Here is a 15,989-nt window from a genome sequence, read left to right as displayed (position 1 = left end):
AGGAATCATTGGCACTTTATTTTCTAAACTCAAGATGATTTACAATGTCAAGCATATCAATAATGATGATGTGCAGCGAGCTATAGGACAATTTTATCACATTGAGGGCACACTAACATTAGACACAAGGTCGAGCAGAAAGAAAATCAAGACAACAAGTATGGAATTTCATTATGATGTTTACAATAACATCTTTGTTCATATTGAGAGACTACAACAAGCTATGGTGAAGTTCTATGGTCTTTCACTAGAAGGTGAGAACTTGCAATTGCTACTATTCATGTTTTTCAGTAGAAAATGAATACGATTATTTTGTTTTGAATATTGTAAATTACCATTTATTTGCAGTTTTGGGGAGCACACTTTCATTTGTGCTGAAGCTAGGTGAGTGCCAAATTGTGAAAGGTCGGAAGCTGGAACGTATGAGCATTACGCTCATGAATGAGGCCATGATATGTGCATGGGAAAAGACTACCAAACCAAGTTTTAGTATGTAATCTGAGAAAGAGGTCTGGTGGCTTGGTGCACTCGAGGTACCAAAGGAGACACATGAGGTATTAACATGGATGTTTGAAAGGACTCCCTGGATAATAGATGTAATCAAAAAGCAAATTCATGAGATGTAGAAAACATAGAAAAGTTCAAGGTGGATTGGTATCTTAGGGGAGATTTAAAGACAATTAAATGCATGGTGGGTTGTGCTCAAGGCGCGACATCAAGATGGCCTTGTCCATACTGCAATGCTCAGATTGATATTCCTAGGCAAAAAAAGACAAGTGGAAAAGGTATGCAGAAGGTTGGTTCTGTTGGGAAGGATGCCTCGAAAGGTCCCAAGAAAGGGAAGAAGCAACATGAAGATGCAGTAGATCCAACCGAGTCAACTGATGATGAAGATGAGGAACAACCAAATGCAAGATGGGTGGAAGGTGTCATGTCTCCTGATATTGTAAGATTCCTCCCTCCGGTTTTTGAGGTGTGCAGGTGTAAAAACCTCCCCTTCCGATCTTATAATTATTCCCCTCTGTGAAATAAAAGAAAGATCATGTTTTACCCTGTTTTGGCCTAGAGAGAGAAAATGTCTAGAGGGAGGTAATTCAAAATTGAGATATTTTTGGATATAAAAATCTTCCTAGTGTCTAAAATGGTTTTCCCTGAAACAGATATTCAAAAAGAAATTTCCAATGTGCAATTGGAATAAATTGAAATCAGGTAAAAAGGACCTTAGCCTAAGGGTCTTGATTTTTTGAAATTTTTGAATTAAGGTTCCTATGGACCAATTAGATTAATCCAAATATAGGGAGGAGATAAATTGAAGAATAAAAGAAAATCCCCCCAAAAATGAGTAAATACTCACATAAGATGAAGAGTTGACTAAGGACAAGGTTATTAGTTAAAAAAGAAGAGGTATTTAGAAGAAATGATGCATTTTTGACACCTTAGTGTGGGGGAATTCCTCTCATGAAGGAGGCGCCTATTTCACATGTGTGGTTGAGTTTTAAAATCACAAATAATGAGATATTTTCATCTCTCCTCTCTCTTGCTTCAACTAGATCCAAAAAGTAAGCTAAACTGACCTAAAAATGGTCAAAAATTGACCAAACTGATCTAGAAAATTCTAGAATCAGAGGCTCACTTTTTCTTATAAATGAAGCCTACCCCTTTGTAAATGGTTAATAGTGTTTTATGCACTGTTACTCTACTCCTCCCCATAGCCAAAAACAGTGAATTTATTGATAATTCATTAGTTTTTGACCATTTCCTCTTCAAAAGAATTGGTGGCCACTCTTGTTGCAAACAAGAGTAGATCCCTCAAACCATCAATCCAAAGGAAAGCTCACAAAAATTCATGTAAGCTAGAAATCCTACTTTTTCTTTATTCTATTTAATGGTTTTCTAAATTTTGTTTTCTTTAAAATGAAAAATGATGCTATGCCTTGTTGGAAAGGCTTTCCCCCTCTCTTCATTCTTGAATTCAACCTTTCTTTATTCTAGATGTGTAATCAAATTGTTAGGTCATACCGTTGTAAGAGGTTTTTTCAGCCCAATGAAATCATGACATAGACAAGCTTAGAGGAGGAAAAGGCAGGTTGTAGGAAGATATGATGTATATATGCTAGTATAGAACATAGTGTGTAGCTGATGTAGTATGAAAAGGATAAATAGGAAGGCCATGGAACGGCTAGAAAGGGAAGGTATGCATGAAGAAGCGTAGGGAGAAATCTAGATAATGAAAAAGGAAAGCAGGCGATGGGTGGCAGTTTCGTTTTAGAAAGGAAGAGTAGTGTCTTTTGGTTGGGGTAAAAGGGTTTTCATTGCAGAGGGATGCGCAGAATGCCAGCAAGGAGGGAGAAAAGAGAAGAACGAGGAGACACCCACTGAGAAGTGAGTAAGTGAGGGCAAGACCAGAGTAGAGGGAGTGCATGTGAGTCAGAGGATCAACTGTAGGCTGCAGAGGCAATCCTAGGATCTCTATTTGCATCTTTGTTAGAACCAGGTGGTAAAAGCAGAATTTGATTAGTTTAGAATGCTTTAAACCATTTGGGATAATTTCTAAGTAACTTGAGAATGAAAAAAATTAAAAAATGGTCAGCCATACAAAGGAGGTGATGGCAAAATTTTCTTAAATTTTGTGAAATAAGTTTTATCTTTTATTAGTTAAAAAGAGTAATCCCCACCGCTTGTGTATTCTAAAAGTGTTATTTTTATTCTATGTATAGAAAAATGCATATTAGAAATATTTTTATAATAAAAGTGCTATTTTCATTAGAATTAATTTCTATGCATAGAAAGATGCATATTGGGAATATTTTGATTATAAAAGTGTTACTTTCATCAAAATTGATTTTTATGCATAAATAGATGCATAAAAGAATTTTATTATTATAAAAGTGTTACTTTCATCAAAATTGATTTTTATGCATAAATAGATGTATAAAAGAATTTTATTATTATAAAAGTGTTACTTTCATCAAAATTGATTTTTATGCATAAATAGATGCATAAAAGAAATTTTTTATTATAAAAGTGTTACTTTCATTAAAATTGAATTTATGCATAAATAGATGCATAAAAGAATTTTTTTATATAAAAGTGTTACTTTCATCAAATTTTGATTTTATGTATAGAAAGATGCATAAAGAATTTTTTTTTTATTTCAAAGAGTTATTCTCATCAATTTTGATTTTATGCATAGAAAGATGTATAAAGAAATTTATTTTTATTTCAAAAGAGTTATTCTCATTAAAATTGAATTTATGCATAGAAAGATGCATAAAAGATTTATTTTTATTTCGAAAGTGTTATTCTCCTTAAAATTGAATTTATGCATAAATATATGCATAAACGGATTTTTATAAAAGTGTTATTTCCCACTGAAGTTGTTCTTATGCATAAATAGATGCGTAAAGAATCTTTATATAAAAAATAAGAATTCTCTTACATTCTATAAATAGATGTGATAAGATGTGATATGAATCAGATAGATGGGAATGAATGGATAGATGGATGTGATGAGAATAGAAGTGATAAGAATGAGAGGTAAGTAGATGTGATGAGATGGGATGCGAATCAGATAGATGGGAATGAATGGATGGATGGATGTGATGAGAATAGAAGTGATGAGAATGAGAGGTAAATAGATGTGATGAGATGGGATGCGAATCAGATAGATGGGAATGAATGGATGGATGGATGTGATGAGAATGAGAGGTAAATAGATGTGATCATATGTGATGCGAATCAGATAGATGGGAATGAATGGATGGGTAGATGTGATGAGAATAGAAGTGATGAGAATGAGAGGTAAATAGATGTGATGAGATGGGATGTAAGTTAGATAGATGGGAAAGAATGGATGGATGGATGTGATGAGAATGAGAGGTAAATAGATGTGATGATATGTGATGCGAATCAGATAGATGGGAATGAATGGATGGATGGATGCGATAAGAATAGGAGTGACGAGAATGTGAGGTAAATAGATGTGATGATATGTAATGCGAATCAGATAGATGGGAATGAATGGATGGATGGATGCGATGAGAATAGGAGTGACGAGAATGTGAGGTGAATAGATGTGATGAGATGTAATGCGAATCAGATAGATGGGAAAGAATGGATGGATGGATGTGATGAGAATAGAAGTGATGAGAATGAAAGGTAAATAGATGATGATATGTGATGTGAATCAGATAAATGTGAATGAATAGATGAGATGTGATATCATATGAATCAGGATGTAAATGATGTAAGATTCCTCCCTCCGGCTTTTGAGGTGTGTGCAGGTGTAAAAACCTTCCCTTTTGATCTTATAATTATTCCCCTCTCTGAAATAAAAGAAAGATCATGTTTTACCCTGTTTTGGCCTAGAGAGAGAAAATATCTAGAGGGAGGTAATTCAAAATTGAGATATTTTTGGATATAAAAATCCTCCTAGTGTCTAAAATGGTTTCCCCTGAAACAGATATTCAAAAAGAAATTTCCAATGTGCAATTAGAATAAATTGAAATCAGGTAAAAAGGACCTTAGCCTAAGGGTCCAGATTTTCTGAAATTTTTGAATTAAGGTTCCTATGGACCAATTAGATTAATCCAAATGTAGGAAGGAGATAATTTGAAGAATAAAAGGAAATCCTCCCAAAAATGAGTAAATACTCACATTAAGATGAAGAGTTGACTAAGGATAAGGCTATTAGTTAAAAAAGAAGAGATATTTAGAAGAAATGATGCATTTTTGACACCTCAGTGTTGGGGAATTCCGCTATAAGGTCCCTATCCCCATTGCGCAACGAATTCAAGGGTTCTAGCAACGGAAGTAGCACTTCTTGCACGGGGCAGGGTCTCACACTCGGGGCCTCGCCCCACTGATATCTGGACAAGAGAGTAATCCATCGGTTCTTCCAAAACTGATCTCGAAAAAACTTCCCTTGCCCGGAAAGCACGGGCGATTCCTCCAGGATAACTTTTCTCTAACGTAGTCAAAAGCCTTAACTAACTGAACTGATCTGACCGAACCCGTAAGTCCCAAATCAGATCAGGGAAAAGATTGCACTTGGATCATAGAGACCAACACTTTTTTCCTCATTGAGAGGCACAGCCGTTGATTCTTTTTCATAGAATAATTTTTGTCCGAGATTTGCTTCATCTATCGTATCATAACAGAATTGAGTCTCAATTTAAGGATCCATCAGTCCAGCCTAACCCCATCCAGTCTCGTGGGTTAGCCAACCGCCCAACCACTGTAGTGATGGGATCCAATTAAGAATTTGGTTAGGTTTTATCCTGGGTACCAGGGAAAAGAGTTCCCAGGTCCCCTAGCCGGATATTCATACAAACTTAAAACTAGTCACACCACTTACATGCCCAATATGAAATTGCCTTTTTCTCAGCATCAGCTATCTTTAAAACAATCATTTAATGAAACCATTGTGTCACTGATCACAATCCTCAAAATCTCATGTTGAATCCTTATTTCCAATCATTTCTTCATCGGTGTACCTATGGCATCATTAGCAACCAGAATGCTCACCACCTGTTCACTCAGGGGCCTTTTTGATGGTTAGAGGATTTTGTTTCTGTTACGTAAATTTACAAAAAAGCTCTGTATACTGTGAGATCCCACTGTCCCCTCCACACACCAGATTCCCGGTAGTTGGCAGCAGGGCAGAAGCAGCTCCCTCGTGCACAGGGCAGGGTTTCCTACTCGGGGCCTCGCCCTCGAATGTCTGGGCACGAGACTAAGCTGGTGGTCATTCCGAAAATCGAAATCGAGAAAATTTTCCATGCCCGAAAAACGGGGACGATTCCACCATTTTGAATTTCTTAACAAATTTTTCTAATGAGGTCAAGATACTGAACTAACCTTCATCTGAATAAACCAGATAGAAGGGAAACTATTACAGACTTAACTTGAAGGGATCAACGCTTTTTTCCTAATTGAATTAGGCCCGCACAGCCGTTGATCTATTCATTAGAGAAGTCTTCAGGCTTTTATTTAACTACTCGAGTTCTAAGCGTATTCCTATTAATCAATTTTATTATTAAAACTCTATTGATTCCAGATGGGTTAGCCATCGCCCAACCACTGGAATTGGTAGAACCAGACAAGTACTCACCCACCCATAATTGAATGCCTTTCTTAACTTTTGCTTTAGAATACAGATATGCACACACTCCTCTTTAAACTTTAACTTATAAAACAATTATTGGTTATAGATATCATAACTCAAAATTTATATCCAGTTCCTTGTTTCTCAAAAACAGGTATCACTCTGGACTCTCCGTCGAGACCACCTGGTCAGCAAACGAGATCCAGTAACACATTACAATAATTTTTTGTCATCATACATATATATCTTCCACAATATATGCATGGGTGTCCTAAGCACCGCGAGCCCGTGCATCGCCTGGTTAGAACCCTCCAGGATCCTCCTTAGGTGTCCTGGCACTTCACTTAGGGACCGCTTCGTCGGCCCTCGCCCATCGTACCGAAAGCACACCATTTTTCGCCATACCAAGGCTGGTCAAGACCTGGGTAGGTTTTTGCCGCGTGAGCTATCCTTTGAACACTCCCCCACCAGCTGTTGCAACCGAACTTCCCTTAGAAAAACACTCCCCCACTAGCTGTTGCAACCGAACTTCCCTTAGAAAAACACATATACCAAATGCTCCCTCCAGCATTCTGGCGCAAGACAGTCTTTTAAGAAAACAGGGTTTCTATACAAGTTTTTAATTTTGAGTTTCTTTTGAATACAATGAGTATATCTTAAATCCATATCCTAAGACTTTCTGATCGCATGTCTGAATTCCAAACAGAATTCCTCAAATTCTGTAACCTTGATCTCAACTTAGTTTCAGATTTGGTGGGTGATTTGAGTGAATTTTCCTGAACTGGTCACATCGTCTTTTCTTGAAACTGACGAAGGAGTTATGTCTTGGTCATAGTCTGATTCAGGGTTTGAGTCTGGAAAGGTTCTCCCTGAACTATCTTTCTCGAAGGGTAATATTTCAATTACTACTTTACTGAATTTCATTCATTGAGTATTTGCTTAACTAAATTCAAAACTAATCACGAATTCCTATGAGGAATAAATTAATCATTTATCTAAAATTCCGACTTCGATAGTTTTTGTGAGTTTTCTCATTACTATCCTAGAGAATATGAAACGGTAGAATTTTCTCTCACAAAGTATTTACTCATTCATTTACCAATATTCATGGGATTTAAACATAGGATTAAAGAGAACTCTTATTTTGATATAAAAATTCTGTATGCATCTATTTATGCATAAAATCCAACTTCTATGGAAATAACACTTTTATATAAAAGAAAATCCTTTTATGCATCTATTTGTGCATAAAAATCAAATTTGATGAAAGTAACACTTTTAGAATTTAAAAAAAAATTTCTTTTATGCATCATTTTATGCATGAAAATCAATATTGATGAAAGTAACACTTTTATAATTAAAAAAAATTCTTTTATGCATCTACTTATACATAAAAATCAATTTTGATGAAAGTAACACTTTTATAATAATAAAAAATTCTTTTATGCATCATTTTATGCATAAAAATTAATATTGGTGAAAGTAACACTTTTATAATAAAAAAATTATTTCCAATATGCATCTTTCTATGCATAGAATTTTATTCTAATGAAAATCGCACTTTTATAATAAAAAAATATCCAATATGCATCTTTCTATGCATAGAATTTAAATCTAATGAAAATCACTCTTTTATAATAAAAACATAACCAATATGCATCTTTCTATGTATAGAATTTAAATTTTAATAAAAATAACACTTTTACAATAAAAATATTTCTACTATGAATTTTTCTATGCCTAGAATGAAAATAACACTTTTAGAATACACAAATGGTGGGGATTACTCTTTTTGAATAATAAAAGATAAAACTTATTTCACAAAATTTAAGAAAATTTTGCCATAACCTCCTTTGTATGGCTGACCATTTTTCAAATTTTTCTATCCTCAAGGTACTTAAAAATTATCCCAAATGGTTTAAAGCATTCTAAACTAATCAAATTCCACTTTTAAAAGAGAAACAATATGAAAAGATTGATTCTAATAATTTGATTACTTATCTAGGATAAAGAAAGGCTGAATTCAAGAATGAAGAGAGGGGGAAAGCCTTTCCAACAAGGCATAACATCATTTTTCATTTTAAAGAAAATAAAAATTAGAAAACCATTAAATGGAATAAAGAAAAAGTAGGATTTCTAGCTTACATGAATTTTTGTGAGCTTTCCTTTGGCTTGATGGTTTGAGAGATCTACTCTTGTTTGCAACAAGAGTGGCCACCAATTCTTTTGAAGAGAAAATGGTCAAAAACTAATGAATTATCAATAAATTCACTGTTTTTGGCTCTAGGGAGGAGTAGAGTAACAATGCATAAAACACTATTAAGCTTCCACAAAGGGGGAGGCTTCTATTTATAGGAAAAAGTGAGCTTCTAACCAAGCAAACTGATTCTAAAATTTTCCAGATCAGTTTGGTCAATTTTTGACCATTTTTTGGTCAGTTTAGTTCACTTTTTGGATCCAGTTTTGAATTAGGAGAGAGGAGAGATAAAATATCTAATTTTATTGATTTAAAATTCAAAAGCAATGATGGGAAAAGACGCATACTTCATGAGGGAGAATCCCCACTCTGAGGTGTCAAAAATCAATTTTTTAAAACTATTTTCCTTGGTCCTTGGTCCACTCTTCATCTTATGTGAACATTAACTCATTTTTGGGGGGTTTTTCTTTTTTTCTTCAATTTACCTCCTCCCTACATTTGGATTAATCTTATTGGTCCATAAGAACCTTAATTTAAAATTTTCAGAAAATCTGGACCCTTAGGATAAGGCCTTTTGAATAGATTATAATTTATTTCTAATGCACCTTCTGGAATTCTTTTTGAGCTTCTGTTTCGTGGGAATTTATTTTAATAAGATGAGATATTTTTCCATCCGAAAATATTTAAAAATTAAATAATATCTCTCTAGAACATTTTCTCTCTCTAGGTCAAAACATCTTTTATATTTCTGAAGAGGGATTTGATTATAGGGGAAGATACTTGACTTCTTGAGAGGCTGGGGAGGAATCTTACATTCTCTTCCACTTGAAAAATGCGAGATGTCCTCATCAGACACTATGGAGAAGCGTTGTACAAAGGGGCATTGCATTTGGATCGCATTTGGTCAATCAAATCAACTTTGCAAGCTGATTGTGCAGAGTGGACAGATTTCAAATAGTGAATGTGAATGTACAAACTTGACTAGGAGTCAAGTAGCAAGGTTCTAATAAGGGGTTGATTTTGCAGGTATTTGTGTAGAGCTTATTGTCATTGTTGTGTGTCCAATAGAGATGGCAAAGACATCCAATCCATTGACGAGAGACAAGCTTGACAAGAACAACTATCAAGCCTAGAAGTTCAGGATGATGAAGAACTTCTTGATGAGCAAGGAGTTATGGGGGCTGGTCACAAGTGAAGACCCCAAGCCTACTAAAGATGAACCAAAAGCAAATATCACATTGTATTACAAGAGATCCATGCAGGTACTACATTAAATTCAGTATATCTGATGCAATGACTAGACATATTCAAGATGCCAGGTCTCCCAAGGCAGCATAGGATGCCTTGTTTGAGTCGTCTTCCAAGCCGAGGAAGCTTCAACTCAAGCAGGAGCTGCATGAGGTCAAGAAAGGTAACCTCAGTAGAAATGCTTATGTCTTGAAGATCAGGAAGATAGTGGATTAGTTGGGATCCATTGGTGTTGCACAATTGAGGAGAATGATCTTATGTTGGTCACACCACTCATCAGAGGTTTGGGCAAAGAATACAAGCCATTTGAGACATCTATTTCAATTAAAGACAGGTTTCCCAACTTCCAAGAGTTGATACTTCTTATGATGTCAGAGGAGATGAGGTTGATAGAGAATAGTCAACCCAAAGCATTTGGAGAACATGATTTATTATGGGCAATAGAGGAAGAGGTGGCAGGTCTAGAGGAGGCCAAAGAGGCATAGGTTTTGGTAGGTATAACCAGCAACAAACTAGCTAGTCAAATCAACAAAATAGTGGTCAAGGTGGACAAGGACAAGGTTAACAAAGTGGCCAGTACTACCAGGGCCAACAAAGCTCGAGGCAGAGGATACCTTGGGAAGCAAGGTATCACAAGGCAAGTCACATGTAGGTACACAACTTAGTAGAATGGGGTAGCTAAAAGAAGAAATAGGTACATAGCTGAGATTGGTAGAGCCATGATGAATGAGAAGAGTATGCCATTAAAACCAAGTCTGCAAATGGCTAAAACCAATTGTACATATGGCTACAGGTCAAACTATGGAAGTCAATTTTGGACAAATTGACTTCACCAGGTTATAGTAAATATGTTGGAAAATCACCAAGTCAAGCCCTAGGAAAAACTAAGATGTTTGGACTCATCTACAGACCAGGTCTAGGTGGCAGTAGAGCCATGCATAGTGTAGTTTATAGTAGCATTATTTTTGATGATTTTGGTGTAACAGATGACTTCAACAGAGGTTTTGATGTAGGGATGAGTACACCCATGATGTATACATGTGAGCCAATCAATTTGGATGGTGTTGGGACATGTGGGTCCCATAGGTATAGCTCAGACTAGTAAGCAACAACCTAGTCTAAGAAGGACAAGTAGGGTGATATACCCAATCCACATGCTCACATATGATGGTCTCATAGCAGAGCATCATGCTTACATGGCTAAAGTGATTCATCATCATGAGCTAGATACATTTGAGCAAGCTATAGGTATCCCAGAGTGGTATTGGCCATGGATGAAGAAATGAATGCCCTTGAGAGTAACCAAACATGGACATTGGTGGATTTGCCATTTGGGAAGCATTTCATTGGTTGAAAATGGGTTTATATGATCAAGTGCAATGATGATGGTATAATCAATAGACACAAAGCCAGGTTGGTTGCCAAAGGGCATTGATTATGAGGAAACATTCAATCCAGTGGCAAAAATGACTACGATCAGAGCAACTGTTTCATTGGCTACAAGCAAAGGTTGGAATTTATATTAGAACGTTACTCCCAACACCGTTGTTGGAAGAATTTGGGCATCTTTAGGCCAACCCCCGCTCACTCCTTGGCAAATGAATGTGCTAGATGCTGATGGCAAAGACCTCAAAATCTAGGGTTATTTCCCACACAGACAATTCTTACTCAAGATGATAGCATCGAATGTGAATTTCAAGTTACCCCTGAGGAGCTTAAAGAGGTTGTTCTTGGTGGTGATTGGTTAGTCAACACTTGGTACTCTACTGATGAAACAAAGCAAATTATCTTCTTGGAAACCCCTGAAACATCCTTCACATTACTCTTACAACCAAAGGAGTCCTTACCTGAAAGTGGTTTTATAGACTTTGAACACCTCTTTCCAAAGTCAAAACAACTAGAAGCTCACCAACTTGACGCTTCAAAATCTAAGACCCAAGCAACACAATCTTATGACGTATGAACTATGGCGTTGTATAAGTGAGCCCAGCTTGCACGCTCATGAATGGATTTCATGGACTGATACTCAAGGTATGCCATGTCTAGGATCTTTTGAATGCATAGTTTATGTGGACTCTAACCCCTTGAAATGTAAGATTTGTGTGTTAGACTATGTGCTAGAAGCAGATTTTATCCTAAAAAGGGATTTGGGCTACCTTGGTGCAAGCTATACTGCACTTCATCAGTCGGACGTGTGCCATGAAAATTTCTAACAAAGAAGTGGTGGTGCCATTCTATGAGAAGGATGAAATAACACTCAACGCTCTTTATAACCTTGTTTGAAAAAAAGCAGTAATTAGCTTCTACATCAGAAACCTCTCTTGGTGAAGACCCACCATCTCCATCGAGGATCCTTTATGATGAACTATGTAAATCGGCCATATCCCAAACAAAGAACGAGTCCCAAATCTACATATTCAGAGTCCTCAAATTGTAGATCTCCATGAAGGTGACCATTTTGTTTCTTCAAAACTCAGAATAAAGACCACATCTTTTTGAAGTAAATGCTACCCCCCAAAAAATAGCCACTATGTCTAAAGAAACTCTTCTACAACTTTCAATGAAGCAACAAGATCTAAAGCATCAAACCTCGTCTACAAAACAACCACTCCTAGAAACAACTCCCAATCACCACCAGTGGCATCAATGGTCAAACCAATGTCTAACAAAGAACACAAGGATGAAAATTATGTTGAAAGGAAAATTCCTCAATCAACATCACCTCACACTGAAGGAACCTCATCATTAATCACCTCCCTATTGTCACATCCACAATCCTTGATAATAGCAACCAAGTTTATCACTGCCAGGCCGACTATCGAGAAGACCATCAAGATATTTTCAAAGCATCAAAAGGTGGGCGGAAAAGTGACTACTCCAAGTACACAAGATCTACAAGGGTAGTAATAATGTTTGGCTACCTAGTCAAAATAAGTTGCATTCATCTAGAGAATTTCAAAGGCTTGACAAGAAGAAGAAAATAGGATAGCCTTAACGATGGCATTCAAGGCAAACACACAAGAGAATGCCAGTAAAGGACATATGGATTCCAAGTGTATTATTGCAAGCCCAAGGATATCATGAAGGTGTTACCCAAATTTGAATCCCAAAAAGGCAAACCATGCTCCTAAAGAAGCAGAGGTTTGCAGCTAGGAAGATGTCTGTATCAAAATAAAAACTACATCAGCTAAGGTACCATGCTCGATACCCACAAATTCATCAAAGATGGGTACTTAAAAACCTACTTTGGTCTTAAGGATACTATGAGGACCAATGGGCCCCTAAACTTGTCAAGCTTAATCAAATTTCATCATGAGCTTCATCAACATAGGGTACTCAAAAGATCACTATGGTGTCGAGACCAAAACAAAAACAACCTAGCCACATGGAAAACCCTACTTCCCCACACTAGGAGGAATTTCCCATCACTTCCTCTAATGAAGGAACGTAATAAGAGATGTCCCCATGGATCATATACATGAACCCACTCTTTGAACCAGTTGCTGAAGTTGCAGAAGCTCAGTTGTAGAAGTAGGAACCTACTTTTGGGGACCATGGTGGGTGTATGCCTGACCCATGCTTCAACCCATCACCTATAATTCCTTAAAGTTTAGTCTCACCAGCAGCCAATAAACTCGTCCAAATACCCTCTAATCCTTTCCAACAACTGGCTCCACAACCTTGCAAGTCAACTAAATTCTTTTAATCCTCTCCAAATGTTTCACAATTAGCTCCAACTAAGTTTAAAGAGTCAAATTTTTTTGTACTTAATGGTATATCAACTTGACCAATGGTCAAAGAGCATCTAATTGTTCTTAATGGATAAAAAGCACATAGGAAGTAAAGCAGGTCAAATCAACACAACATCCTCTCACAGCCTACAAGGGACACATTAAACAACAAGATGTGCACATAAAGGCTTGCTTATTCACGATCCTCGAGACCTTGCCTCTCTTATTCAATTGCTAATAGCCATAGAATCCCTGCTAACCTCAATAAACATTGTAACCATGCATGTGCCAAAAAGAAGAAAAACAAAAGAAGAAGAAGAAGAAGAAGAAGAAGAAGAAGAAGAAGAAACAAGAACAAGAAGCAATCACATGCAATGGCCCCCACCCCCATTAGGATCCCATTTGTTATTAACTTTTTCATTTACTAACTAGCTTCTTCATCCCTTTGGAGGATCAACAATGACATGCAATAAACACCTTATCAGCACCATGCATACATCTAACCCTCGATAGAGTCTTTAATTCGATCATAAGGATACGATCGACATCAAGAAGCGGGGAATGTTAACCTCATTTTAGGGTTAACAAGGTTTTCCACACCTAATTATATGCTAAAGCATGAGTAATCTATATCAAATGTCAAGGACAGACACACCAAACTCATGTACAAACAAGCCATGAAGCAATGGTGTCCAAATCGCAAACGTGGATGGGTGCTTGTAAAGGTCCAATGGATAATTTATGGTGTTTCCTGCTCCAAGAGCATGTGGTAGTGAGCTAGGATGTGCTCCCTAGTGTTGTAATGCATCAATGCATTATGAGATGAAGCAACATGTAAGCAATAGGCCATCTAGAAGCTTTGGGTGTTGCCCAGCCAGTTTAAGTGTGTGTGAACACTTATGGCCATGTATATAAGGCAATTTCTCTCATAATGCAAGGACACACTCCCCAATATGCAATAGAGGTTTTTCTCTTGCTAATATTCTCTCTAATGCATGATAGTAAGTGTAGGTGAGGAATTTGATGTGAGCGGAGGGAGAAGGGCCCGTAGTGCAACGTGATGGTGTGACAACGCTCGCGGGAGAAGGTAAATAGTAAAGCCACCCATGGCGGTGTTGCGTTTGGAGACCTTAAGGGTTAGGAGTTTGGCCATCGAAAAGATCCCCACCATGACATATTGAGAAGAGTTGAGGTGAGTGGTTCCCTCTTTGATATCTCTTAGCTTTAATAGCTACCTCCCTTGTTGGAAGACAACAAGATATCTCCTATTTAAGGTAGCTCTTCCCAAAGTGCTTCGAAGCTGCCTCCCTTTTGCAAAGACAATAAGAGATCTCTTATTCACTTTAAATCTTCCCACAAAGAGAAGAAACCTATTGACTATGTGAACTTTATAAAGAAAATCAAAGACCCATGTTGGACAAAGAATTAATGAAATAAGTCCAAGAGCTTGCAAGGTGTAGGTCGAACTAGAGCTAGAACTTGAGTAATGGTAAAAACAACTAACCTTGCTTGAGCTAACACCATTCCAGAGCCAATCATAGAATCAGTGAGGGGACCTTAGTGCGAAAGACTTGATAGAGACTTGATAGAAACTACCATGCCATAAAAGAGCTAGCTCTAGAGAGCTAGTCTTAAAGCCTCTGCCTCTGGAACCAATCTAACCAGATTCCACATTCTAGATGCAAGGAAGGAGGACTTAATAGGAGGTTAAAGTTGGCCTTCCATCATAGTCACCATAATAGTTTCTTTGGTATGATAGATGACAACTTCATTTTGATAGATGTGATATGACAACTTCATTTTGGCCTTTACAAAGGCACCGCCTCCTAAGGAGGGATCAATGCACATCCCCTATACGTTAGCAGGACCAAGTCCACCTTTGAGTGAGTACGAGCCAAGTGAGTATGAATATTACCTGAGGGACATAGAAGGCCTTTATAGACCTCTTATCCTCATAACTTTGAGTCCCAATAAGTTACAAGGAAATTCATAACTTTGGAGAGACTTATCTAATTGGATGACTGGGAATTTAAGAGCCCACACAATTGAAACTGAATTGGAATAGGAGGGGTGCATTTTTTCAGCGACCAATTATGTGCGAGCAATTTTGTGGAATTGGCGAGCAGTTGAAATCGTAGCACATAGGTACCTCTAACATTACTCTCTCTCTCTCTCTCTCTCTCTCTCTCTCTCTCTCTCTCTCTCTCTCTCGGGTTATTGACATATGCACACACCAACACATCGTACACGCACATGAGATATTGATAAAAGTCACTTCCAAACATGACACATTGAATACAAAATCCATAGAAAATATTAATAAGTGTTCTTGGCAACCAATGATGGCCATCTCCATGACTTATATTCCGTGTGGGGCACCAGCACTACTTGAAGTTGCACGATCTTGTTGGTTTATGGGGGTCTCCTCCAATTTGAATACTGATATGGGTCGATCATGCTAGGCTGTGATATATGATAAGGGTATGGCATCACTGCCTCCTCATGTGTCATTTCTACTCTAGGTGGTGGTGGATAATAAGCAAGTTATCGGGCTATATTGGTAGCTCCAAGTTGTGGTGCATAATAAGAAGGTTGTCGAGCTATAGAAGTAGCCCCATGTGGTACATATGCACTATGCCCTAGAAACCATTGTTGTTGTCCACATCAAGATGCCTCCAACAAAATATGAGGTTGTGTGGTTGCTTGA

This window comes from Cibotium barometz, chromosome 33 (genome assembly GCF_041138505.1).
Source record: "Cibotium barometz isolate CiBa-2024 chromosome 33, ASM4113850v1, whole genome shotgun sequence".
In the NCBI taxonomy this organism is placed as follows: Eukaryota; Viridiplantae; Streptophyta; class Polypodiopsida; order Cyatheales; family Cibotiaceae; genus Cibotium; species Cibotium barometz.
The sequence above is the reverse complement of the archived record's forward strand: the minus strand, read 5'-3'. Positions refer to the sequence as shown.